Below are 27896 nucleotides of genomic sequence, written 5' to 3'. Positions count from 1 at the left end.
ACTGAAATTTCACAAGCTTGTAATCCATCATAAGATTAATAAACAACAACAACAAAAAAAGATGCTTTGGGGCCCATCTGCCCCTATGGAAAGAACGCAGCACTTTGTGCCTTGCAGCTCTAGGGCAATGTAGCACACCCAGAGCAGAAGTTCTACTTCAGCCAGATCAGGCCCGCAAAGAAACTGCGTTTCACAGGCCTTTGTAAGAGATGTTCCCGGTAGGCTGTTAGAGCACTGTGCAGAGCGAGTTCTTTCTTAGCTTCACAACGAGCTGGAAGCAAGATGCTTTAGGGGCCATCTGCCCTTAAGGAAAGAAGGCAGCACTTTGTGCCTTGCAGCTCTAGGGCAATGTAGCACACCCAGAGCAGTTGTTCTACTTCTGCCAGGTCAGGCCTGCAAAGAAACTGCGTTTCACAGGCCTTTGTAAGAGATGTTCCCTGTAGGCTGTTAGAGCACTGTGCAGAGCGAGTTGTTTCTTAGCTTCCCAGAGAGCTGGAAGCAAGATGCTTTGGGGCCCTTCTCACCCTTTGGAAAGAAGGCAGCACTTTGTGCCTTACAGCTCTAGGGCAATGTAGCACACCCAGAGCAGAAGTTCTTCTTCAGCCAGATCAGGCCTGCAAAGAAACTGCGTTTCACAGGCCTTTGTAAGAGATGTTCCCGGTAGGCTGTTAGAGCACTGTGCAGAGCGAGTTCTTTCTTAGCTTCCCAAAGACCTGGAAGCAACATGCTTTGGGGGCCATCTGCCGTTAAGTAAAGAAGGCAGCACTTTGTGCCTTTCAGCTCTAGGGCAATGTAGCACACCCAGAGCAGATGTTCTACTTCTGCCAGTTCAGGCCTGCAAAGAAACTGCGTTTCACAGGCCTTTGTAAGACATGTTCCCGGGAGGCTGTTAGAGCACTGTGCAGAGCGAGTTGTTTCTTAGGTTCCCAACCAGCCGGAAGCAAGATGCTTTGGGGCCCTTCTCTCCCTTTGGAAAGAAGTCAGCACTTTGTGCCTTGCAGCTCTAGGGCAATGTAGCACACCCAGAGCAGAAGTTGTACTTCAGCCAGATCAGGACTGCAAAGAAACTGCGGTCCACAGGCCATTGTAAGAGATTCCCGGTAGGCTGTTAGAGCACTGTGCAGAGCGAGTTGTTTCCTAGCTTCCCAAAGAGCTGGAAGCAAGATGCTTTGGGGCCCTTCTCACCCTTTGGAAAGAAGGCAGCACTTTGTGCCTTGCAGCTCTAGGGCAATGTAGCACACCCAGAGCCGAAGTTCTACTTCAGCTAGATCAGACCTGCAAAGAAACTGCGTTTCACAGGCCTTTGTAAGAGATGTTCCCGGTAGGCTGTAAGAGCACTGTGCAGAGCTACTAGTTTCTTAGCTTCCCAGAGAGGTGGAAGCAAGATGCTTTGGGGCCCATCTGCCCCTATGGAAAGAACGCAGCACTTTGTGCCTTACAGCTCTAGGGCAATGCAGCACACCCCGAGCAGAAGTTCTACTTCAGCCAGATCAGGCCTGCAAAGAAACTGCGTTTCACAGGCCTTTGTAAGAGATGTTCCCGGTAGGCTGTTAGAGCACTGTGCAGAGCGAGTTGTTTCTTAGCTTCCCAGAGAGCTGGAAGCAAGATGCTTTGGGGCCCGTTAATTTTATACCCTGCTACTTTGCTGTAGTTGTTGATTATTTCTAATAGTTTTTCTGTGGATTCTTTGGGGTTTTCTATGTATAAGATCATGTCGTCTGCAAACAACGCGAGTTTTACTTCTTCGTTACCTATTTGGATTCCTTTTATTTTTTTTTCCTGCCGAACTGCTCTGGCCAGCACCTCCAGTACTATGTTGAATAGGAGTGGTGAAAGTGGGCACCCTTGTCTTGTTCCTGTCCTCAGAGGGATGGCTTTCAGCTTTTGTCCATTGAGTATGCTGTTGGCTGTGTGTCTATCATATATGGCCTTTATTATGTTGAGGTACTTTCCTTCTATACCCATTTTACTGAGGGTTTTTATCATAAATGGGTGTTGGATCTTGTCGAATGCTTTCTCTGCGTGTATTGAGATGATCATGTGGTTTTTGTTTTTCATTTTGTTGATGTAGTGTATCACGTTGATTGACTTGCGGGTGTTGAACCATCCCTGTGTCCCTGGTATAAATCCCACTTGATCATGGTGTATAATCTTTTTGATGTATTGCTGTAATCGGTTTGCCAAAATTTTGTTGAGGATTTTTGCATCTATGTTCATCAGTGATATCGGCCTGTAGTTCTCCTTCTTTGTGTTGTCCTTGTCAGGTTTGGGGATCAGAGTGATGTTGGCTTCATAGAATGTGTTAGGGAGTTCTCCATCTTTCTCAATTTTCTGGAACAGTTTGAGGAGAATAGGTACAAAGAACTCACACTGCTTAACAACAAAAAACAAACAACCCGATCAAAAAATGGGCAGAGGACATGAACAGACATTTCTCAAAAGAAGATATGAATATGGCCAATAGACACATGAAAAGATGTTCATCATCGCTAATCATCAGGGAAATGCAAATCAAAACTACACTAAGATATCACCTTACCCCCGTTAGATTGGCAAAAACATCCAAAACCAAGAACGACAAATGTGGGAGAGGTTGTGGAGAAAGAGGAACCCTCATACACTGTTGGTGGGAATGCAAACTGGTACAGCCACTATGGAAAACAGTATGGAGAATTCTCAAAAAGTTAAAAATAGAAATACCCTATGACCCAGCCATCCCATTACTGGGTATCTATCCTAAGAACCTGATATCAGATATCTCAAGAGTCCGTTGCACCCCTATGTTCATCGCAGCATTATTTACAATAGCCAAGACGTGGAACCAGCCTACATGCCCAGAAACTGATGATTGGATAAAGAAGATGTGGTATATATACACAATGGAATACTACTCAGCCATAAAAATAGACGAAATTGGCCCCTTCACAACAATGTGGATGGACCTCGAGGGCATTATGTTAAGCGAAATAAGTCAGTCAGAGAAAGACGAACTCTATATGACTCCACTCATAGGTGGAAATTAGTATATTGAGAAGGAGATCTGATAGGTGGTTACCAGGGAAAAGGGGGGGTGGGGGGAGGGCACGGAGGGGGAAGTGGTGTTCCCACAACATGACTGACAAAAATGTACAACTGAAATTTCACAAGCTTGTAATCCATCATAAGATTAATAAACAACAACAACAAAAAAAGATGCTTTGGGGCCCATCTGCCCCTATGGAAAGAACGCAGCACTTTGTGCCTTGCAGCTCTAGGGCAATGTAGCACACCCAGAGCAGAAGTTCTACTTCAGCCAGATCAGGCCCGCAAAGAAACTGCGTTTCACAGGCCTTTGTAAGAGATGTTCCCGGTAGGCTGTTAGAGCACTGTGCAGAGCGAGTTCTTTCTTAGGTTCACAACGAGCTGGAAGCAAGATGCTTTAGGGGCCATCTGCCCTTAAGGAAAGAAGGCAGCACTTTGTGCCTTGCAGCTCTAGGGCAATGTAGCACACCCAGAGCAGTTGTTCTACTTCTGCCAGGTCAGGCCTGCAAAGAAACTGCGTTTCACAGGCCTTTGTAAGAGATGTTCCCTGTAGGCTGTTAGAGCACTGTGCAGAGCGAGTTGTTTCTTAGCTTCCCAGAGAGCTGGAAGCAAGATGCTTTGGGGACCATCTGCCCCTATGGAAAGAACGCAGCACTTTGTGCCTTGCAGCTCTAGGGCAATGTAGCACACCCAGAGCAGAAGTTCTACTTCAGCCAGATCAGGCCTGCAAAGAAACTGCGTTTCACAGGCCTTTGTAAGAGATGTTCCCGGTAGGCTGTTAGAGCACTGTGCAGAGCGAGTTGTTTCTTAGCTTCCCAAAGAGCTGGAAGCAAGATGCTTTGGGGCCCTTCTCACCCTTTGGAAAGAAGGCAGCACTTTGTGCCTTACAGCTCTAGGGCAATGTAGCACACCCAGAGCAGAAGTTCTTCTTCAGCCAGATCAGGCCTGCAAAGAAACTGCGTTTCACAGGCCTTTGTAAGAGATGTTCCCTGTAGGCTGTTAGAGCTCTGTGCAGAGCGAGTTCTTTCTTAGCTTCCCAAAGACCTGGAAGCAACATGCTTTGGGGGCCATCTGCCGTTAAGTAAAGAAGGCAGCACTTTGTGCCTTTCAGCTCTAGGGCAATGTAGCACACCCAGAGCAGATGTTCTACTTCTGCCAGTTCAGGCCTGCAAAGAAACTGCGTTTCACAGGCCTTTGTAAGACATGTTCCCGGGAGGCTGTTAGAGCACTGTGCAGAGCGAGTTGTTTCTTAGGTTCCCAACCAGCCGGAAGCAAGATGCTTTGGGGCCCTTCTCTCCCTTTGGAAAGAAGTCAGCACTTTGTGCCTTGCAGCTCTAGGGCAATGTAGCACACCCAGAGCAGAAGTTGTACTTCAGCCAGATCAGGACTGCAAAGAAACTGCGGTCCACAGGCCATTGTAAGAGATTCCCGGTAGGCTGTTAGAGCACTGTGCAGAGCGAGTTGTTTCCTAGCTTCCCAAAGAGCTGGAAGCAAGATGCTTTGGGGCCCTTCTCACCCTTTGGAAAGAAGGCAGCACTTTGTGCCTTGCAGCTCTAGGGCAATGTAGCACACCCAGAGCCGAAGTTCTACTTCAGCTAGATCAGACCTGCAAAGAAACTGCGTTTCACAGGCCTTTGTAAGAGATGTTCCCGGTAGGCTGTAAGAGCACTGTGCAGAGCTACTAGTTTCTTAGCTTCCCAGAGAGGTGGAAGCAAGATGCTTTGGGGCCCATCTGCCCCTATGGAAAGAACGCAGCACTTTGTGCCTTACAGCTCTAGGGCAATGCAGCACACCCCGAGCAGAAGTTCTACTTCAGCCAGATCAGGCCTGCAAAGAAACTGCGTTTCACAGGCCTTTGTAAGAGATGTTCCCGGTAGGCTGTTAGAGCACTGTGCAGAGCGAGTTGTTTCTTAGCTTCCCAGAGAGCTGGAATCAAGATGCTTTGGGGCCCGTTAATTTTATACCCTGCTACTTTGCTGTAGTTGTTGATTATTTCTAATAGTTTTTCTGTGGATTCTTTGGGGTTTTCTATGTATAAGATCATGTCGTCTGCAAACAACGCGAGTTTTACTTCTTCGTTACCTATTTGGATTCCTTTTATTTTTTTTTCCTGCCGAACTGCTCTGGCCAGCACCTCCAGTACTATGTTGAATAGGAGTGGTGAAAGTGGGCACCCTTGTCTTGTTCCTGTCCTCAGAGGGATGGCTTTCAGCTTTTGTCCATTGAGTATGCTGTTGGCTGTGTGTCTATCATATATGGCCTTTATTATGTTGAGGTACTTTCCTTCTATACCCATTTTACTGAGGGTTTTTATCATAAATGGGTGTTGGATCTTGTCGAATGCTTTCTCTGCGTGTATTGAGATGATCATGTGGTTTTTGTTTTTCATTTTGTTGATGTAGTGTATCACGTTGATTGACTTGCGGGTGTTGAACCATCCCTGTGTCCCTGGTATAAATCCCACTTGATCATGGTGTATAATCTTTTTGATGTATTGCTGTAATCGGTTTGCCAAAATTTGGTTGAGGATTTTTGCATCTATGTTCATCAGTGATATCGGCCTGTAGTTCTCCTTCTTTGTGTTGTCCTTGTCAGGTTTGGGGATCAGAGTGATGTTGGCTTCATAGAATGTGTTAGGGAGTTCTCCATCTTTCTCAATTTTCTGGAACAGTTTGAGGAGAATAGGTACAAAGAACTCACACTGCTTAACAACAAAAAACAAACAACCCGATCAAAAAATGGGCAGAGGACATGAACAGACATTTCTCAAAAGAAGATATGAATATGGCCAATAGACACATGAAAAGATGTTCATCATCGCTAATCATCAGGGAAATGCAAATCAAAACTACACTAAGATATCACCTTACCCCCGTTAGATTGGCAAAAACATCCAAAACCAAGAACGACAAATGTGGGAGAGGTTGTGGAGAAAGAGGAACCCTCCTACACTGTTGGTGGGAATGCAAACTGGTACAGCCACTTGGAAAACAGTATGGAGAATTCTCAAAAAGTTAAAAATAGAAATACCCTATGACCCAGCCATCCCATTACTGGGTATCTATCCTAAGAACCTGATATCAGATATCTCAAGAGTCCGTTGCACCCCTATGTTCATCGCAGCATTATTTACAATAGCCAAGACGTGGAACCAGCCTACATGCCCAGAAACTGATGATTGGATAAAGAAGATGTGGTATATATACACAATGGAATACTACTCAGCCATAAAAAAAGACGACATTGGCCCCTTCACAACAATGTGGATGGACCTCGAGGGCATTATGTTAAGCGAAATAAGTCAGTCAGAGAAAGACGAACTCTATATGACTCCACTCATAGGTGGAAATTAGTATATTGAGAAGGAGATCTGATCGGTGGTTACCAGGGAAAAGGGGGGGTGGGGGGAGGGCACGGAGGGGGAAGTGGTGTTCCCACAACATGACTAACAAAAATGTACAACTGAAATTTCACAAGCTTGTAATCCATCATAACATTAATAAACAAAAAAAAAAAAAAGATGCTTTGGGGCCCATCTGCCCCTATGGAAAGAACGCAGCACTTTCTGCCTTGCAGCTCTAGGGCAATGTAGCACACCCAGAGCAGAAGTTCTACTTCAGCCAGATCAGGCCCGCAAAGAAACTGCGTTTCACAGGCCTTTGTAAGACATGTTCCCGGGAGGCTGTTAGAGCACTGTGCAGAGCGAGTTGTTTCTTAGGTTCCCAACCAGCCGGAAGCAAGATGCTTTGGGGCCCTTCTCTCCCTTTGGAAAGAAGTCAGCACTTTGTGCCTTGCAGCTCTAGGGCAATGTAGCACACCCAGAGCAGAAGTTGTACTTCAGCCAGATCAGGACTGCAAAGAAACTGCGGTCCACAGGCCATTGTAAGAGATTCCCGGTAGGCTGTTAGAGCACTGTGCAGAGCGAGTTGTTTCCTAGCTTCCCAAAGAGCTGGAAGCAAGATGCTTTGGGGCCCTTCTCACCCTTTGGAAAGAAGGCAGCACTTTGTGCCTTGCAGCTCTAGGGCAATGTAGCACACCCAGAGCCGAAGTTCTACTTCAGCTAGATCAGACCTGGAAAGAAACTGCGTTTCACAGGCCTTTGTAAGAGATGTTCCCGGTAGGCTGTAAGAGCACTGTGCAGAGCTACTAGTTTCTTAGCTTCCCAGAGAGGTGGAAGCAAGATGCTTTGGGGCCCATCTGCCCCTATGGAAAGAACGCAGCACTTTGTGCCTTACAGCTCTAGGGCAATGCAGCACACCCCGAGCAGAAGTTCTACTTCAGCCAGATCAGGCCTGCAAAGAAACTGCGTTTCACAGGCCTTTGTAAGAGATGTTCCCGGTAGGCTGTTAGAGCACTGTGCAGAGCGAGTTGTTTCTTAGCTTCCCAGAGAGCTGGAAGCAAGATGCTTTGGGGCCCGTTAATTTTATACCCTGCTACTTTGCTGTAGTTGTTGATTATTTCTAATAGTTTTTCTGTGGATTCTTTGGGGTTTTCTATGTATAAGATCATGTCGTCTGCAAACAACGCGAGTTTTACTTCTTCGTTACCTATTTGGATTCCTTTTATTTTTTTTTCCTGCCGAACTGCTCTGGCCAGCACCTCCAGTACTATGTTGAATAGGAGTGGTGAAAGTGGGCACCCTTGTCTTGTTCCTGTCCTCAGAGGGATGGCTTTCAGCTTTTGTCCATTGAGTATGCTGTTGGCTGTGGGTCTATCATATATGGCCTTTATTATGTTGAGGTACTTTCCTTCTATACCCATTTTACTGAGGGTTTTTATCATAAATGGGTGTTGGATCTTGTCGAATGCTTTCTCTGCGTCTATTGAGATGATCATGTGGTTTTTGTTTTTCATTTTGTTGATGTAGTGTATCACGTTGATTGACTTGCGGGTGTTGAACCATCCCTGTGTCCCTGGTATAAATCCCACTTGATCATGGTGTATAATCTTTTTGATGTATTGCTGTAATCGGTTTGCCAAAATTTTGTTGAGGATTTTTGCATCTATGTTCATCAGTGATATCGGCCTGTAGTTCTCCTTCTTTGTGTTGTCCTTGTCAGGTTTGGGGATCAGAGTGATGTTGGCTTCATAGAATGTGTTAGGGAGTTCTCCATCTTTCTCAATTTTCTGGAACAGTTTGAGGAGAATAGGTACAAAGAACTCACACTGCTTAACAACAAAAAACAAACAACCCGATCAAAAAATGGGCAGAGGACATGAACAGACATTTCTCAAAAGAAGATATGAATATGGCCAATAGACACATGAAAAGATGTTCATCATCGCTAATCATCAGGGAAATGCAAATCAAAACTACACTAAGATATCACCTTACCCCCGTTAGATTGGCAAAAACATCCAAAACCAAGAACGACAAATGTGGGAGAGGTTGTGGAGAAAGAGGAACCCTCATACACTGTTGGTGGGAATGCAAACTGGTACAGCCACTTGGAAAACAGTATGGAGAATTCTCAAAAAGTTAAAAATAGAAATACCCTATGACCCAGCCATCCCATTACTGGGTATCTATCCTAAGAACCTGATATCAGATATCTCAAGAGTCCGTTGCACCCCTATGTTCATCGCAGCATTATTTACAATAGCCAAGACGTGGAACCAGCCTACATGCCCAGAAACTGATGATTGGATAAAGAAGATGTGGTATATATACACAATGGAATACTACTCAGCCATAAAAAAAGACGACATTGGCCCCTTCACAACAATGTGGATGGACCTCGAGGGCATTATGTTAAGCGAAATAAGTCAGTCAGAGAAAGACGAACTCTATATGACTCCACTCATAGGTGGAAATTAGTATATTGAGAAGGAGATCTGATCGGTGGTTACCAGGGAAAAGGGGGGGTGGGGGGAGGGCACGGAGGGGGAAGTGGTGTTCCCACAACATGACTAACAAAAATGTACAACTGAAATTTCACAAGCTTGTAATCCATCATAACATTAATAAACAAAAAAAAAAAAGATGCTTTGGGGCCCATCTGCCCCTATGGAAAGAACGCAGCACTTTGTGCCTTGCAGCTCTAGGGCAATGTAGCACACCCAGAGCAGAAGTTCTACTTCAGCCAGATCAGGCCCGCAAAGAAACTGCGTTTCACAGGCCTTTGTAAGAGATGTTCCCGGTAGGCTGTTAGAGCACTGTGCAGAGCGACTTGTTTCTTAGCTTCCCAAAGAGCTGGATGCAAGATGCTTTGGGGCCCTTCTCACCCTTTGGAAAGAAGGCAGCACTTTGTGCCTTGCAGCTCTAGGGCAATGTAGCACACCCAGAGCCGAAGTTCTACTTCAGCTAGATCAGACCTGCAAAGAAACATCGTTTCACAGGCCTTTGTAAGACATGTTCCCGGTAGGCTGTAAGAGCACTGTGCAGAGCGACTAGTTTCTTAGCTTCCCAGAGAGCTGGAAGCAAGATGCTTTGGGGCCCATCTGCCCCTATGGAAAGAACCCAGCACTTTGTGCCTTGCAGCTCTAGGGCAATGCAGCACACCCCGAGCAGAAGTTCTACTTCAGCCAGATCAGGCCTGCAAAGAAACTGCGTTTCACAGGCCTTTGTAAGAGATGTTCCCGGTAGGCTGTTAGAGCACTGTGCAGAGCGAGTTGTTTCTTAGCTTCCCAGAGAGCTGGAAGCAAGATGCTTTGGGGCCCGTTAATTTTATACCCTGCTACTTTGCTGTAGTTGTTGATTATTTCTAATAGTTTTTCTGTGGATTCTTTGGGGTTTTCTATGTATAAGATCATGTCGTCTGCAAACAACGCGAGTTTTACTTCTTCGTTACCTATTTGGATTCCTTTTATTTTTTTTTCCTGCCGAATTGCTCTGGCCAGCACCTCCAGTACTATGTTGAATAGGAGTGGTGAAAGTGGGCACCCTTGTCTTGTTCCTGTCCTCAGAGGGATGGCTTTCAGCTTTTGTCCATTGAGTATGCTGTTGGCTGTGGGTCTATCATATATGGCCTTTATTATGTTGAGGTACTTTCCTTCTATACCCATTTTACTGAGGGTTTTTATCATAAATGGGTGTTGGATCTTGTCGAATGCTTTCTCTGCGTCTATTGAGATGATCATGTGGTTTTTGTTTTTCATTTTGTTGATGTAGTGTATCACGTTGATTGACTTGCGGGTGTTGAACCATCCCTGTGTCCCTGGTATAAATCCCACTTGATCATGGTGTATAATCTTTTTGATGTATTGCTGTAATCGGTTTGCCAAAATTTTGTTGAGGATTTTTGCATCTATGTTCATCAGTGATATCGGCCTGTAGTTCTCCTTCTTTGTGTTGTCCTTGTCAGGTTGGGGGATCAGAGTGATGTTGGCTTCATAGAATGTGTTAGGGAGTTCTCCACCTTTCTCAATTTTCTGGAACAGTTTGAGGAGAATAGGTACAAAGAACTCACACTGCTTAACAACAAAAAAACAAACAACCCGATCCAAAAGTGGGCAGAGGACATGAACAGACATTTCTCCAAAGAAGATATGAATATGGCCAATAGACACATGAAAAGATGTTCATCATCGCTAATCATCAGGGAAATGCAAATCAAAACTACACTAAGATATCACCTTACCCCCGTTAGATTGGCAAAAACATCCAAAACCAAGAACGACAAATGTGGGAGAGGTTGTGGAGAAAGAGGAACCCTCATACACTGTTGGTGGGAATGCAAACTGGTACAGCCACTATGGAAAACAGTATGGAGATTTCTCAAAAAGTTAAAAATAGAAATACCCTATGACCCAGCCATCCCATTACTGGGTATCTATCCTAAGAACCTGATATCAGATATCTCAAGAGTCCGTTGCACCCCTATGTTCATCGCAGCATTATTTACAATAGCCAAGACGTGGAACCAGCCTACATGCCCAGAAACTGATGATTGGATAAAGAAGATGTGGTATATATACACAATGGAATACTACTCAGCCATAAAAAAAGACGACATTGGCCCCTTCACAACAATGTGGATGGACCTCGAGGGCATTATGTTAAGCGAAATAAGTCAGTCAGAGAAAGACGAACTCTATATGACTCCACTCATAGGTGGAAATTAGTATATTGAGAAGGAGATCTGATCGGTGGTTACCAGGGAAAAGGGGGGGTGGGGGGAGGGCACGGAGGGGGAAATGGTGTTCCCACAACATGACTAACAAAAATGTACAACTGAAATTTCACAAGCTTGTAATCCATCATAACATTAATAAACAACAACAACAAAAAAAGATGCTTTGGGACCCATCTGCCCCTATGGAAAGAACGCAGCACTTTCTGCCTTGCAGCTCTAGGGAAATGTAGCACACCCAGAGCAGAAGTTCTACTTCAGCCAGATCAGGCCCGCAAAGAAACTGCGTTTCACAGGCCTTTGTAAGAGATGTTCCCGGTAGGCTGTTAGAGCACTGTGCAGAGCGACTTGTTTCTTAGCTTCCCAAAGAGCTGGATGCAAGATGCTTTGGGGCCCTTCTCACCCTTTGGAAAGAAGGCAGCACTTTGTGCCTTGCAGCTCTAGGGCAATGTAGCACACCCAAAGCAGAAGTTCTACTTCAGCCAGATCAGACCTGCAAAGAAACTGCGTTTCACAGGCCTTTGTAAGAGATATTCCCTGTAGGCTGTTAGAGCACTGTGCAGAGCGAGTTGTTTCTTAGCTTCCCAGAGAGCTGGAAGCAAGATGCTTTGGGGCCCGTTAATTTTATACCCTGCTACTTTGCTGTAGTTGTTGATTATTTCTAATAGTTTTTCTGTGGATTCTTTGGGGTTTTCTATGTATAAGATCATGTCGTCTGCAAACAACGCGAGTTTTACTTCTTCGTTACCTATTTGGATTCCTTTTATTTTTTTTTCCTGCCGAATTGCTCTGGCCAGCACCTCCAGTACTATGTTGAATAGGAGTGGTGAAAGTGGGCACCCTTGTCTTGTTCCTGTCCTCAGAGGGATGGCTTTCAGCTTTTGTCCATTGAGTATGCTGTTGGCTGTGGGTCTATCATATATGGCCTTTATTATGTTGAGGTACTTTCCTTCTATACCCATTTTACTGAGGGTTTTTATCATAAATGGGTGTTGGATCTTGTCGAATGCTTTCTCTGCGTCTATTGAGATGATCATGTGGTTTTTGTTTTTCATTTTGTTGATGTAGTGTATCACGTTGATTGACTTGCGGGTGTTGAACCATCCCTGTGTCCCTGGTATAAATCCCACTTGATCATGGTGTATAATCTTTTTGATGTATTGCTGTAATCGGTTTGCCAAAATTTGGTTGAGGATTTTTGCATCTATGTTCATCAGTGATATCGGCCTGTAGTTCTCCTTCTTTGTGTTGTCCTTGTCAGGTTTGGGGATCAGAGTGATGTTGGCTTCATAGAATGTGTTAGGGAGTTCTCCATCTTTCTCAATTTTCTGGAACAGTTTGAGGAGAATAGGTACAAAGAACTCACACTGCTTAACAACAAAAAAACAAACAACCCGATCCAAAAATGGGCAGAGGACATGAACAGACATTTCTCAAAAGAAGATATGAATATGGCCAATAGACACATGAAAAGATGTTCATCATCGCTAATCATCAGGGAAATGCAAATCAAAACTACAGTAAGATATCACCTTACCCCCGTTAGATTGGCAAAAACATCCAAAACCAAGAACGACAAATGTGGGAGAGGTTGTGGAGAAAGAGGAACCCTCATACACTGTTGGTGGGAATGCAAACTGGTACAGCCACTATGGAAAACAGTATGGAGATTTCTCAAAAAGTTAAAAATAGAAATACCCTATGACCCAGCCATCCCATTACTGGGTATCTATCCTAAGAACCTGATATCAGATATCTCAAGAGTCCGTTGCACCCCTATGTTCATCGCAGCATTATTTACAATAGCCAAGACGTGGAACCAGCCTACATGCCCAGAAACTGATGATTGGATAAAGAAGATGTCGTATATATACACAATGGAATACTACTCAGCCATAAAAAAAGACGACATTGGCCCCTTCACAACAATGTGGATGGACCTCGAGGGCATTATGTTAAGCGAAATAAGTCAGTCAGAGAAAGACGAACTCTATATGACTCCACTCATAGGTGGAAATTAGTATATTGAGAAGGAGATCTGATCGGTGGTTACCAGGGAAAAGGGGGGGTGGGGGGAGGGCACGGAGGGGGAAGTGGTGTTCCCACAACATGACTAACAAAAATGTACAACTGAAATTTCACAAGCTTGTAATCCATCATAACATTAATAAACAAAAAAAAAAAAAGATGCTTTGGGGCCCATCTGCCCCTATGGAAAGAACGCAGCACTTTGTGCCTTGCAGCTCTAGGGCAATGTAGCACACCCAGAGCAGAAGTTCTACTTCAGCCAGATCAGGCCCGCAAAGAAACTGCGTTTCACAGGCCTTTGTAAGAGATGTTCCCGGTAGGCTGTTAGAGCACTGTGCAGAGCGACTTGTTTCTTAGCTTCCCAAAGAGCTGGATGCAAGATGCTTTGGGGCCCTTCTCACCCTTTGGAAAGAAGGCAGCACTTTGTGCCTTGCAGCTCTAGGGCAATGTAGCACACCCAGAGCCGAAGTTCTACTTCAGCTAGATCAGACCTGCAAAGAAACTTCGTTTCACAGGCCTTTGTAAGACATGTTCCCGGTAGGCTGTAAGAGCACTGTGCAGAGCGACTAGTTTCTTAGCTTCCCAGAGAGCTGGAAGCAAGATGCTTTGGGGCCCATCTGCCCCTATGGAAAGAACCCAGCACTTTGTGCCTTGCAGCTCTAGGGCAATGCAGCACACCCCGAGCAGAAGTTCTACTTCAGCCAGATCAGGCCTGCAAAGAAACTGCGTTTCACAGGCCTTTGTAAGAGATGTTCCCGGTAGGCTGTTAGAGCACTGTGCAGAGCGAGTTGTTTCTTAGCTTCCCAGAGAGCTGGAAGCAAGATGCTTTGGGGCCTGTTAATTTTATACCCTGCTACTTTGCTGTAGTTGTTGATTATTTCTAATAGTTTTTCTGTGGATTCTTTGGGGTTTTCTATGTATAAGATCATGTCGTCTGCAAACAACGCGAGTTTTACTTCTTCGTTACCTATTTGGATTCCTTTTATTTTTTTTTCCTGCCGAATTGCTCTGGCCAGCACCTCCAGTACTATGTTGAATAGGAGTGGTGAAAGTGGGCACCCTTGTCTTGTTCCTGTCCTCAGAGGGATGGCTTTCCGCTTTTGTCCATTGAGTATGCTGTTGGCTGTGGGTCTATCATATATGGCCTTTATTATGTTGAGGTACTTTCCTTCTATACCCATTTTACTGAGGGTTTTTATCATAAATGGGTGTTGGATCTTGTCGAATGCTTTCTCTGCGTCTATTGAGATGTTCATGTGGTTTTTGTTTTTCATTTTGTTGATGTAGTGTATCACGTTGATTGACTTGCGGGTGTTGAACCATCCCTGTGTCCCTGGTATAAATCCCACTTGATCATGGTGTATAATCTTTTTGATGTATTGCTGTAATCGGTTTGCCAAAATTTGGTTGAGGATTTTTGCATCTATGTTCATCAGTGATATCGGCCTGTAGTTCTCCTTCTTTGTGTTGTCCTTGTCAGGTTTGGGGATCAGAGTGATGTTGGCTTCATAGAATGTGTTAGGGAGTTCTCCATCTTTCTCAATTTTCTGGAACAGTTTGAGGAGAATAGGTACAAAGAACTCACACTGCTTAACAACAAAAAAACAAACAACCCGATCCAAAAATGGGCAGAGGACATGAACAGACATTTCTCAAAAGAAGATATGAATATGGCCAATAGACACATGAAAAGATGTTCATCATCGCTAATCATCAGGGAAATGCAAATCAAAACTACAGTAAGATATCACCTTACCCCCGTTAGATTGGCAAAAACATCCAAAACCAAGAACGACAAATGTGGGAGAGGTTGTGGAGAAAGAGGAACCCTCATACACTGTTGGTGGGAATGCAAACTGGTACAGCCACTATGGAAAACAGTATGGAGATTTCTCAAAAAGTTAAAAATAGAAATACCCTATGACCCAGCCATCCCATTACTGGGTATCTATCCTAAGAACCTGATATCAGATATCTCAAGAGTCCGTTGCACCCCTATGTTCATCGCAGCATTATTTACAATAGCCAAGACGTGGAACCAGCCTACATGCCCAGAAACTGATGATTGGATAAAGAAGATGTGGTATATATACACAATGGAATACTACTCAGCCATAAAAAAAGACGACATTGGCCCCTTCACAACAATGTGGATGGACCTCGAGGGCATTATGTTAAGCGAAATAAGTCAGTCAGAGAAAGACGAACTCTATATGACTCCACTCATAGGTGGAAATTAGTATATTGAGAAGGAGATCTGATCGGTGGTTACCAGGGAAAAGGGGGGGTGGGGGGAGGGCACGGAGGGGGAAGTGGTGTTCCCACAACATGACTAACAAAAATGTACAACTGAAATTTCACAAGCTTGTAATCCATCATAACATTAATAAACAAAAAAAAAAAAAGATGCTTTGGGGCCCATCTGCCCCTATGGAAAGAACGCAGCACTTTGTGCCTTGCAGCTCTAGGGCAATGTAGCACACCCAGAGCAGAAGTTCTACTTCAGCCAGATCAGGCCCGCAAAGAAACTGCGTTTCACAGGCCTTTGTAAGAGATGTTCCCGGTAGGCTGTTAGAGCACTGTGCAGAGCGACTTGTTTCTTAGCTTCCCAAAGAGCTGGATGCAAGATGCTTTGGGGCCCTTCTCACCCTTTGGAAAGAAGGCAGCACTTTGTGCCTTGCAGCTCTAGGGCAATGTAGCACACCCAGAGCCGAAGTTCTACTTCAGCTAGATCAGACCTGCAAAGAAACTTCGTTTCACAGGCCTTTGTAAGACATGTTCCCGGTAGGCTGTAAGAGCACTGTGCAGAGCGACTAGTTTCTTAGCTTCCCAGAGAGATGGAAGCAAGATGCTTTGGGGCCCATCTGCCCCTATGGAAAGAACCCAGCACTTTGTGCCTTGCAGCTCTAGGGCAATGCAGCACACCCCGAGCAGAAGTTCTACTTCAGCCAGATCAGGCCTGCAAAGAAACTGCGTTTCACAGGCCTTTGTAAGAGATGTTCCCGGTAGGCTGTTAGAGCACTGTGCAGAGCGAGTTGTTTCTTAGCTTCCCAGAGAGCTGGAAGCAAGATGCTTTGGGGCCTGTTAATTTTATACCCTGCTACTTTGCTGTAGTTGTTGATTATTTCTAATAGTTTTTCTGTGGATTCTTTGGGGTTTTCTATGTATAAGATCATGTCGTCTGCAAACAACGCGAGTTTTACTTCTTCGTTACCTATTTGGATTCCTTTTATTTTTTTTTCCTGCCGAATTGCTCTGGCCAGCACCTCCAGTACTATGTTGAATAGGAGTGGTGAAAGTGGGCACCCTTGTCTTGTTCCTGTCCTCAGAGGGATGGCTTTCCGCTTTTGTCCATTGAGTATGCTGTTGGCTGTGGGTCTATCATATATGGCCTTTATTATGTTGAGGTACTTTCCTTCTATACCCATTTTACTGAGGGTTTTTATCATAAATAGGTGTTGGATCTTGTCGAATGCTTTCTCTGCGTCTATTGAGATGATCATGTGGTTTTTGTTTTTCATTTTGTTGATGTAGTGTATCACGTTGATTGACTTGCGGGTGTTGAACCATCCCTGTGTCCCTGGTATAAATCCCACTTGATCATGGTGTATAATCTTTTTGATGTATTGCTGTAATCGGTTTGCCAAAATTTGGTTGAGGATTTTTGCATCTATGTTCATCAGTGATATCGGCCTGTAGTTCTCCTTCTTTGTGTTGTCCTTGTCAGGTTTGGGGATCAGAGTGATGTTGGCTTCATAGAATGTGTTAGGGAGTTCTCCATCTTTCTCAATTTTCTGGAACAGTTTGAGGAGAATAGGTACAAAGAACTCACACTGCTTAACAACAAAAAAACAAACAACCCGATCCAAAAATGGGCAGAGGACATGAACAGACATTTCTCAAAAGAAGATATGAATATGGCCAATAGACACATGAAAAGATGTTCATCATCGCTAATCATCAGGGAAATGCAAATCAAAACTACAGTAAGATATCACCTTACCCCCGTTAGATTGGCAAAAACATCCAAAACCAAGAACGACAAATGTGGGAGAGGTTGTGGAGAAAGAGGAACCCTCATACACTGTTGGTGGGAATGCAAACTGGTACAGCCACTATGGAAAACAGTATGGAGATTTCTCAAAAAGTTAAAAATAGAAATACCCTATGACCCAGCCATCCCATTACTGGGTATCTATCCTAAGAACCTGATATCAGATATCTCAAGAGTCCGTTGCACCCCTATGTTCATCGCAGCATTATTTACAATAGCCAAGACGTGGAACCAGCCTACATGCCCAGAAACTGATGATTGGATAAAGAAGATGTGGTATATATACACAATGGAATACTACTCAGCCATAAAAAAAGACGACATTGGCCCCTTCACAACAATGTGGATGGACCTCGAGGGCATTATGTTAAGCGAAATAAGTCAGTCAGAGAAAGACGAACTCTATATGACTCCACTCATAGGTGGAAATTAGTATATTGAGAAGGAGATCTGATCGGTGGTTACCAGGGAAAAGGGGGGGTGGGGGGAGGGCACGGAGGGGGAAGTGGTGTTCCCACAACATGACTAACAAAAATGTACAACTGAAATTTCACAAGCTTGTAATCCATCATAACATTAATAAACAAAAAAAAAAAAGATGCTTTGGGGCCCATCTGCCCCTATGGAAAGAACGCAGCACTTTGTGCCTTGCAGCTCTAGGGCAATGTAGCACACCCAGAGCAGAAGTTCTACTTCAGCCAGATCAGGCCCGCAAAGAAACTGCGTTTCACAGGCCTTTGTAAGAGATGTTCCCGGTAGGCTGTTAGAGCACTGTGCAGGGCGACTTGTTTCTTAGCTTCCCAAAGAGCTGGATGCAAGATGCTTTGGGGCCCTTCTCACCCTTTGGAAAGAAGGCAGCACTTTGTGCCTTGCAGCTCTAGGGCAATGTAGCACACCCAAAGCAGAAGTTCTACTTCAGCCAGATCAGACCTGCAAAGAAACTGCGTTTCACAGGCCTATGTAAGAGATGTTCCCTGTAGGCTGTTAGAGCACTGTGCAGAGCGAGTTGTTTCTTAGCTTCCCAGAGAGCTGGAAGCAAGATGCTTTGGGGCCCGTTAATTTTATACCCTGCTACTTTGCTGTAGTTGTTGATTATTTCTAATAGTTTTTCTGTGGATTCTTTGGGGTTTTCTATGTATAAGATCATGTCGTCTGCAAACAACGCGAGTTTTACTTCTTCGTTACCTATTTGGATTCCTTTTATTTTTTTTTCCTGCCGAATTGCTCTGGCCAGCACCTCCAGTACTATGTTGAATAGGAGTGGTGAAAGTGGGCACCCTTGTCTTGTTCCTGTCCTCAGAGGGATGGCTTTCAGCTTTTGTCCATTGAGTATGATGTTGGCTGTGGGTCTATCATATATGGCCTTTATTATGTTGAGGTACTTTCCTTCTATACCCATTTTACTGAGGGTTTTTATCATAAATGGGTGTTGGATCTTGTCGAATGCTTTCTCTGCGTCTATTGAGATGATCATGTGGTTTTTGTTTTTCATTTTGTTGATGTAGTGTATCACGTTGATTGACTTGCGGGTGTTGAACCATCCCTGTGTCCCTGGTATAAATCCCACTTGATCATGGTGTATAATCTTTTTGATGTATTGCTGTAATCGGTTTGCCAAAATTTTGTTGAGGATTTTTGCATCTATGTTCATCAGTGATATCGGCCTGTAGTTCTCCTTCTTTGTGTTGTCCTTGTCAGGTTGGGGGATCAGAGTGATGTTGGCTTCATAGAATGTGTTAGGGAGTTCTCCATCTTTCTCAATTTTCTGGAACAGTTTGAGGAGAATAGGTACAAAGAACTCACACTGCTTAACAACAAAAAAACAAACAACCCGATCCAAAAATGGGCAGAGGACATGAACAGACATTTCTCAAAAGAAGATATGAATATGGCCAATAGACACATGAAAAGATGTTCATCATCGCTAATCATCAGGGAAATGCAAATCAAAACTACACTAAGATATCACCTTACCCCCGTTAGATTGGCAAAAACATCCAAAACCAAGAACGACAAATGTGGGAGAGGTTGTGGAGAAAGAGGAACCCTCATACACTGTTGGTGGGAATGCAAACTGGTACAGCCACTATGGAAAACAGTATGGAGATTTCTCAAAAAGTTAAAAATAGAAATACCCTATGACCCAGCCATCCCATTACTGGGTATCTATCCTAAGAACCTGATATCAGATATCTCAAGAGTCCGTTGCACCCCTATGTTCATCGCAGCATTATTTACAATAGCCAAGACGTGGAACCAGCCTACATGCCCAGAAACTGATGATTGGATAAAGAAGATGTGGTATATATACACAATGGAATACTACTCAGCCATAAATAAAGACGACATTGGCCCCTTCACAACAATGTGGATGGACCTCGAGGGCATTATGTTAAGCGAAATAAGTCAGTCAGAGAAAGACGAACTCTATATGACTCCACTCATAGGTGGAAATTAGTATATTGAGAAGGAGATCTGATCGGTGGTTACCAGTGAAAAGGGGGGGTGGGGGGAGGGCACGGAGTGGGAAGTGGTGTTCCCACAACATGACTAACAAAAATGTACAACTGAAATTTCACAAGCTTCTAATCCATCATAACATTAATAAACAAAATAAAAAATATGCTTTGGGGCCCATCTGCCCCTATGGAAAGAACGCAGCACTTTGTGCCTTGCAGCTCTAGGGCAATGTAGCACACCCAGAGCAGAAGTTCTACTTCAGCCAGATCAGGCCTGCAAAGAAACTGCGTTTCACAGGCCTTTGTAAGAGATGTTCCCAGTAGGCTGTTAGAGCACTGTGCAGAGCGAGTTGTTTCTTAGCTTCCCAAAGAGCTGGAAGCAAGATGCTTTGGGGCCCTTCTCACCCTTTGGCAAGAAGGCAGCACTTTGTGCCTTGCAGCTCTAAGGCAATGTAGCACACCCAGAGCAGAAGTTCTACTTCAGCCAGATCAGGCATGCAAAGAAACTGCGTTTCACAGGCCTTTGTAAGAGATGTTCCCGGTAGGCTGTTAGAGCACTGTGCAGAGCGAGTTATTTCTTAGCTTCCCAAAGAGCTGGAAGCAAGATGCTTTGGGGCCCTTCTCACCCTTTGGAAAGAAGGCAGCACTTTGTGCCTTGCAGCTCTAGGGCAATGTAGCACACCCAGAGCAGAAGTTCTACTTCAGCCAGATCAGGCCCGCAAAGAAACTGCGTTTCACAGGCCTTTGTAAGAGATGTTCCCGGTAGGCTGTTAGAGCACTGTGCAGAGCGAGTTGTTTCTTAGATTCCCAACGAGCTGGAAGCAAGATGCTTTAGGGGCCATCTGCCCTTAAGGAAAGAAGGCAGCACTTTGTGCCTTGCAGCTCTAGGGCAATGTAGCACACCCAGAGCAGATGTTCTACTTCTGCCAGGTCAGGCCTGCAAAGAAACTTCGTTTCACAGGCCTTTGTAAGAGATGTTGCCGGTAGGCTGTAAGAGCACTGTGCAGAGCGACTTATTTCTTAGCTTCCCAGAGAGCTGGAAGCAAGATGCTTTAGGGGCCATCTGCCCTTAAGGAAAGAAGGCAGCACTTTGTGCCTTGCAGCTCTAGGGCAATGTAGCACACCCAGAGCAGATGTTCTACTTCTGCCAGGTCAGGCCTGCAAAGAAACTTCGTTTCACAGGCCCTTGTAAGAGATGTTCCCGGTAGGCTGTTAGAGCACTGTGCAGAGCGACTTGTTTCTTAGCTTCCCAAAGAGCTGGAAGCAAGATGCTTTGGGGCCCTTCTCACCCTTTGGAAAGAAGGCAGCACTTTGTGCCTTGCAGCTCTAGGGCAATGTAGCACACCCAGAGCAGAAGTTCTACTTCAGCCAGATCAGGCCCGCAAAGAAACTGCGTTTCACAGGCCTTTGTAAGAGATGTTCCCGGTAGGCTGTTAGAGCACTGTGCAGAGCGAGTTGTATCTTAGCTTCCCAACGAGCTGGAAGCAAGATGCTTTAGGGGCCATCTGCCCTTAAGGAAAGAAGGCAGCACTTTGTGCCTTGCAGCTCTAGGGCAATGTAGCACACCCAGAGCCGAAGTTCTACTTCAGCCAGATCAGGCCTGCAAAGAAACTGCGTTTCACAGGCCTTTGTAAGAGATGTTCCCGGTAGGCTGTTAGAGCACTGTGCAGAGCGAGTTGTTTCTTAGCTTCCCAAAGAGCTGGAAGCAAGATGCTTTGGGGCCCTTCCCACCCTTTGGAAAGAAGGCAGCACTTTGTGCCTTACAGCTCTAGGGCAATGTAGCACACCCAGAGCAGAAGTTCTTCTTCAGCCAGATCAGGCCTGCAAAGAAACTGCGTTTCACAGGCCTTTGTAAGAGATGTTCCCTGTAGGCTGTTAGAGCACTGTGCAGAGCGAGTTCTTTCTTAGCTTCCCAAAGACCTGGAAGCAAGATGCTTTGGGGGCCATCTGCCGTTAAGTAAAGAAGGCAGCACTTGGTGCTTTTCAGCTCTAGGGCAATGCAGCACACCCCGAGCAGAAGTTCTACTTCAGCCAGATCAGGCCTGCAAAGAAACTGCGTTTCACAGGCCTTTGTAAGAGATGTTCCCGGTAGGCTGTTAGAGCACTGTGCAGAGCGAGTTGTTTCTTAGCTTCCCAGAGAGCTGGAAGCAAGATGCTTTGGGGCCCGTTAATTTTATACCCTGCTACTTTGCTGTAGTTGTTGATTATTTCTAATAGTTTTTCTGTGGATTCTTTGGGGTTTTCTATGTATAAGATCATGTCGTCTGCAAACAACGCGAGTTTTACTTCTTCGTTACCTATTTGGATTCCTTTTATTTTTTTTCCTGCCGAATTGCTCTGGCCAGCACCTCCAGTACTATGTTGAATAGGAGTGGTGAAAGTGGGCACCCTTGTCTTGTTCCTGTCCTCAGAGGGATTTCTTTCAGCTTTTGTCCATTGAGTATGATGTTGGCTGTGGGTCTATCATATATGGCCTTTATTATGTTGAGGTACTTTCCTTCTATACCCATTTTACTGAGGGTTTTTATCATAAATGGGTGTTGGATCTTGTCGAATGCTTTCTCTGCGTCTATTGAGATGATCATGTGGTTTTTGTTTTTCATTTTGTTGATGTAGTGTATCACGTTGATTGACTTGCGGGTGTTGAACCATCCCTGTGTCCCTGGTATAAATCCCACTTGATCATGGTGTATAATCTTTTTGATGTATTGCTGTAATCGGTTTGCCAAAATTTTGTTGAGGATTTTTGCATCTATGTTCATCAGTGATATCGGCCTGTAGTTCTCCTTCTTTGTGTTGTCCTTGTCAGGTTTGGGGATCAGAGTGATGTTGGCTTCATAGAATGTGTTAGGGAGTTCTCCATCTTTCTCAATTTTCTGGAACAGTTTGAGGAGAATAGGTACAAAGAACTCACACTGCTTAACAACAAAAAAACAAACAACCCGATCCAAAAATGGGCAGAGGACATGAACAGACATTTCTCAAAAGAAGATATGAATATGGCCAATAGACACATGAAAAGATGTTCATCATCGCTAATCATCAGGGAAATGCAAATCAAAACTACACTAAGATATCACCTTACCCCCGTTAGATTGGCAAAAACATCCAAAACCAAGAACGACAAATGTGGGAGAGGTTGTGGAGAAAGAGGAACCCTCATACACTGTTGGTGGGAATGCAAACTGGTACAGCCACTATGGAAAACAGTATGGAGATTTCTCAAAAAGTTAAAAATAGAAATACCCTATGACCCAGCCATCCCATTACTGGGTATCTATCCTAAGAACCTGATATCAGATATCTCAAGAGTCCGTTGCACCCCTATGTTCATCGCAGCATTATTTACAATAGCCAAGACGTGGAACCAGCCTACATGCCCAGAAACTGATGATTGGATAAAGAAGATGTGGTATATATACACAATGGAATACTACTCAGCCATAAAAAAAGACGACATTGGCCCATTCACAACAATGTGGATGGACCTCGAGGGCATTATGTTAAGCGAAATAAGTCAGTCAGATAAAGACGAACTCTATATGACTCCACTCATAGGTGGAAATTAGTATATTGAGAAGGAGATCTGATCGGTGGTTACCAGGGAAAAGCGGGGGTGGGGGGAGGGCACGGAGTGGGAAGTGGTGTTCCCACAACATGACTAACAAAAATGTACAACTGAAATTTCACAAGCTTGTAATCCATCATAACATTAATAAACAACAAAAAAAAAAGATGTTTTGGGGCCCATCTGCCCCTATGGAAAGAACGCAGCACTTTGTGCCTTGCAGCTCTAGGGCAATGTAGCACACCCAGAGCAGAAGTTCTACTTCAGCCAGATCAGGCCCGCAAAGAAACTGCGTTTCACAGGCCTTTGTAAGAGATGTTCCCGGTAGGCTGATAGAGCACTGTGCAGAGCGAGTTGTTTCTTAGCTTCCGAAAGAGCTGGAAGCAAGATGCTTTGGGGCCCTTCTCACCCTTTGGAAAGAAGGCAGCACTTTGTGCCTTACAGCTCTAGGGCAATGTAGCACACCCAGAGCAGAAGTTCTTCTTCAGCCAGATCAGGCCTGCAAAGAAACTGCGTTTCACAGGCCTTTGTAAGTGATGTTCCCGGTAGGCTGTTAAAGCACTGTGCAGAGCGAGTTGTTTCTTAGCTTCCCAAACAGCCGGATGCAAGATGCTTTGGGGCCCTTCTCACCCTTTGGAAAGAAGTCAGCACTTTGTGCCTTGCAGCTATAGGGCAATGTAGCACACCCAGGGCAGAAGTTGTACTTCAGCCAGATCAGGCCTGCAAAGAAACTGCGTTTCACAGGCCTTTGTAAGAGATGTTCCCGGTAGGATGTTAGAGCACTGTGCAGAGCGAGTTGTTTCCTAGCTTCCCAAAGAGCTGGAAGCAAGATGCTTTGGGGCCCTTCTCACCCTTGGGAAAGAAGGCAGCACTTTGTGCCTTGCAGCTCTAGGGCAATGTAGCACACCCAAAGCAGAAGTTCTACTTCAGCCAGATCAGACCTGCAAAGAAACTGCGTTTCACAGGCCTTTGTAAGAGATGTTCCCGGTAGGCTGTTAGAGCACTGTGCAGAGCGAGTTGTTTCTTAGCTTCCCAAGGAGCTGGAAGCAAGATGCTTTAGGGGCCATCTGCTCTTAAGGAAAGAAGGCATCACTTTGTGCCTTGCATCTCTAGGGCAATGTAGCACACCCAGAGCAGTTGTTCTACTTCTGCCAGGTCAGGCATGCAAAGAAACTGCGTTTCACAGGCCTTTGTAAGAGATGTTCCCGGTAGGCTGTTAGAGCACTGTGCAGAGCGAGTTGTTTCTTAGCTTCCCAAAGAGCTGGAAGCAAGATGCTTTGGGGCCCTTCTCACCCTTTGGAAAGAAGGCAGCACTTTGTGCCTTGCAGCTCTAGGGCAATGTAGCACACCCAGAGCTGATGTTCTACTTCTGCCAGGTCAGGCCTGCAAAGAAACTTCGTTTCACAGGCCTTTGTAAGAGATGTTCCCGGTAGGCTGTAAGAGCACTGTGCAGAGCGACTTGTTTGTTAGCTTCCCAGAGAGCTGGAAGCAAGATGCTTTGGGGCCCTTCTCACCCTTTGGAAAGAAGGCAGCACTTTGTGCCTTGCAGCTCTAGGGCAATGTAGCACACCCCGAGCAGAAGTTCTACTTCAGCCAGATCTGGCCTGCAAAGAAACTGCGTTTCACAGGCCTTTGTAAGAGATGTTCCCGGTAGGCTGTTAGAGCACTGTGCAGAGCGACTTGTTTCTCAGCTTCCCAAACAGCCGGAAGCAAGATGCTTTGGGGCCCTTCTCACCCTTTGGAAAGAAGGCAGCACTTTGTGCCTTGCAGCTCTAGGGCAATGTAGCACACCCAGAGCAGAAGTTCTACTTTAGCCAGATCAGGCCCGCAAAGAAACTGCGTTTCACAGACCTTTGTAAGAGATGTTCCCGGTAGGCTGTAAGAGCACTGTGTAGAGCGACTTGTTTCTTAGCTTCCCAGAAAGCTGGAAGCAAGATGCTTTGGGGCCCTTCTCACCCTTTGGAAAGAAGGCAGCACTTTGTGTCTTTCAGGTCTAGGGCAATGTAGCACACCCAGAGCAGATGTTCTACTTCTCCCATGTCAGGCCTGCAAAGAAACTGCGTTTCACAGGCCTTTGTAAGAGATGTTCCCTGTAGGCTGTTAGAGCACTGTGCAGAGCGAGTTGTTTCTTAGCTTCCCAAAGAGCTGGAAGCAAGATGCTTTAGGGGCCATCTGCCCTTAAGGAAAGAAGGCAGCACTTTGTGCCTTGCAGCTCTAGGGCAATGTAGCACACCCCGAGCAGAAGTTCTACTTCAGCCAGATCTGGCATTCAAAGAAACTGCGTTTCACAGGCCTTTGTAAGAGATGTTCCCGGTAGGCTGTTAGAGCACTGTGCAGAGCGAGTTGTTTCTTCGCTTCCCAGAGAGCTGGAAGCAAGATGCTTTGGGGCCCGTTAATTTTATACCCTGCTACTTTGCTGTAGTTGTTGATTATTTCTAATAGTTTTTCTGTGGATTCTTTGGGGTTTTCTATGTACAAGATCATGTCGTCTGCAAACAACGCGAGTTTTACTTCTTCGTTACCTATTTGGATTCCTTTCATTTTTTTTTCCTGCCGAATTGCTCTGGCCAGCACCTCCAGTACTATGTTGAATAGGAGTGGTGAAAGTGGGCACCCTTGTCTTGTTCCTGTCCTCAGAGGGATGGCTTTCAGCTTTTGTCCTTTGAGTATGATGTTGGCTGTGGGTCTATCATATATGGCCTTTATTATGTTGAGGTACTTTCCTTCTATACCCATTTTACTGAGGGTTTTTATCATAAATGGGTGTTGGATCTTGTCGAATGCTTTCTCTGCGTCTATTGAGATGATCATGTGGTTTTTGTTTTTCATTTTGTTGATGTAGTGTATCACGTTGATTGAGTTGCGGGTGTTGAACCATCCCTGTGTCCCTGGTATAAATCCCACTTGATAATGGTGTATAATCTTTTTGATGTATTGCTGTAATCGGTTTGCCAAAATTTGGTTGAGGATTTTTGCATCTATGTTCATCAGTGATATCGGCCTGTAGTTCTCCTTCTTTGTGTTGTCCTTGTCAGGTTTGGGGATCAGAGTGATGTTGGCTTCATAGAATGTGTTAGGGAGTTCTCCATCTTTCTCAATTTTCTGGAACAGTTTGAGCAGAATAGGTACAAAGAACTCACACTGCTTAACAACAAAAAAACAAACAACCCGATCCAAAAATGGGCAGAGGACATGAACAGACATTTCTCCAAAGAAGATATGAACATGGCCAATAGACACATGAAAAGATGTTCATCATCGCTAATCATCAGGGAAATGCAAATCAAAACTACACTAAGATATCACCTTACCCCCGTTAGATTGACAAAAACATCCAAAACCAAGAACGACAAATGTTGGAGAGGTTGTGGAGAAAGAGGAACCCTCATACACTGTTGGTGGGAATGCAAACTGGTACAGCCACTATGGAAAACAGTATGGAGATTTCTCAAAAAGTTAAAAATAGAAATACCCTATGACCCAGCCATCCCATTACTGGGTATCTATCCTAAGAACCTGATATCAGATATCTCAAGAGTCCGTTGCACCCCTATGTTCATCGCAGCATTATTTACAATAGCCAAGACGTGGAACCAGCCTACATGCCCAGAAACTGATGATTGGATAAAGAAGATGTGGTATATATACACAATGGAATACTACTCAGCCATAAAAAAAGACGACATTGGCCCATTCACAACAATGTGGATGGACCTCGAGGGCATTATGTTAAGCGAAATAAGTCAGGCAGAGAAAGACGAACTCTATATGACTCCACTCATAGGTGGAAACTAGTATATTGAGAAGGAGATCTGATCGGTGGTTAAAAGGGAAAAGGGGGGGTGGGGGGAGGGCACGGAGGGGGAAGTGGTGTTCCCACAACATGACTAACAAAAACGTACAACTGAAATTTCACCAGCTTGTAATCCATCATAACATTAATAAAGAAAACAAAAAAAAAGAGATGCTTTGGATCCCATCTGCCCCTATGGAAAGAACGCAGCACTTTGTGCCTTGCAGCTCTAGGGCAATGTAGCACACCCAGAGCAGAAGTTCTACTTCAGCCAGATCAGGCCCGCAAAGAAACTGCGTTTCACAGGCCTTTGTAAGAGATGTTCCCGGTAGGCTGTTAGAGCACTGTGCAGAGAGAGTTGTTTCTTAGCTTCCCAAAGAGCTGGAAGCAAGATGCTTTGGGGCCCTTCTCACCCTTTGGAAAGAAGGCAGCACTTTGTGCCTTGCAGCTCTAGGGCAATGTAGCACACCCAGAGCGGAAGTTCTACTTCAGCCGTATCAGGCCTGCAAAGAAACTGCGTTTCACAGGCCTTTGTAAGAGATGTTCCCGGTAGGCTGTAAGAGCACTGTGCAGAGGGACTTGTTTCTTAGCTTCCCAAAGACCTGGAAGCAAAATGCTTTGCGACTCATCTGCCCCTTTGGAAAGAAGGCAACACTTTGTGTCTTGCAGGTCTAGGGCAATGTAGCACACCCAGAGCAGATGTTCTACTTCTTCCAGGTCAGTCCTGCAAAGAAACTTCGTTTCACAGTCCTTTGTAAGAGATGTTCCCGGTACTCTGTTAGAGCACTGTGCAGAGCGAGTTGTTTCTTAGCTTCCCAAAGAGCTGGAAGCAAGATGCTTTGGGGCCCTTCTCACCCTTTGGAAAGAAGGCAGCACTTTGTGCCTTGCAGCTCTAGGGCAA

The sequence above is a fragment of the Equus asinus genome, chromosome 1, assembly GCF_041296235.1.
Source record: "Equus asinus isolate D_3611 breed Donkey chromosome 1, EquAss-T2T_v2, whole genome shotgun sequence".
NCBI classification, from domain to species: domain Eukaryota; kingdom Metazoa; phylum Chordata; class Mammalia; order Perissodactyla; family Equidae; genus Equus; species Equus asinus.
This window is presented reverse-complemented; position numbering follows the sequence as displayed.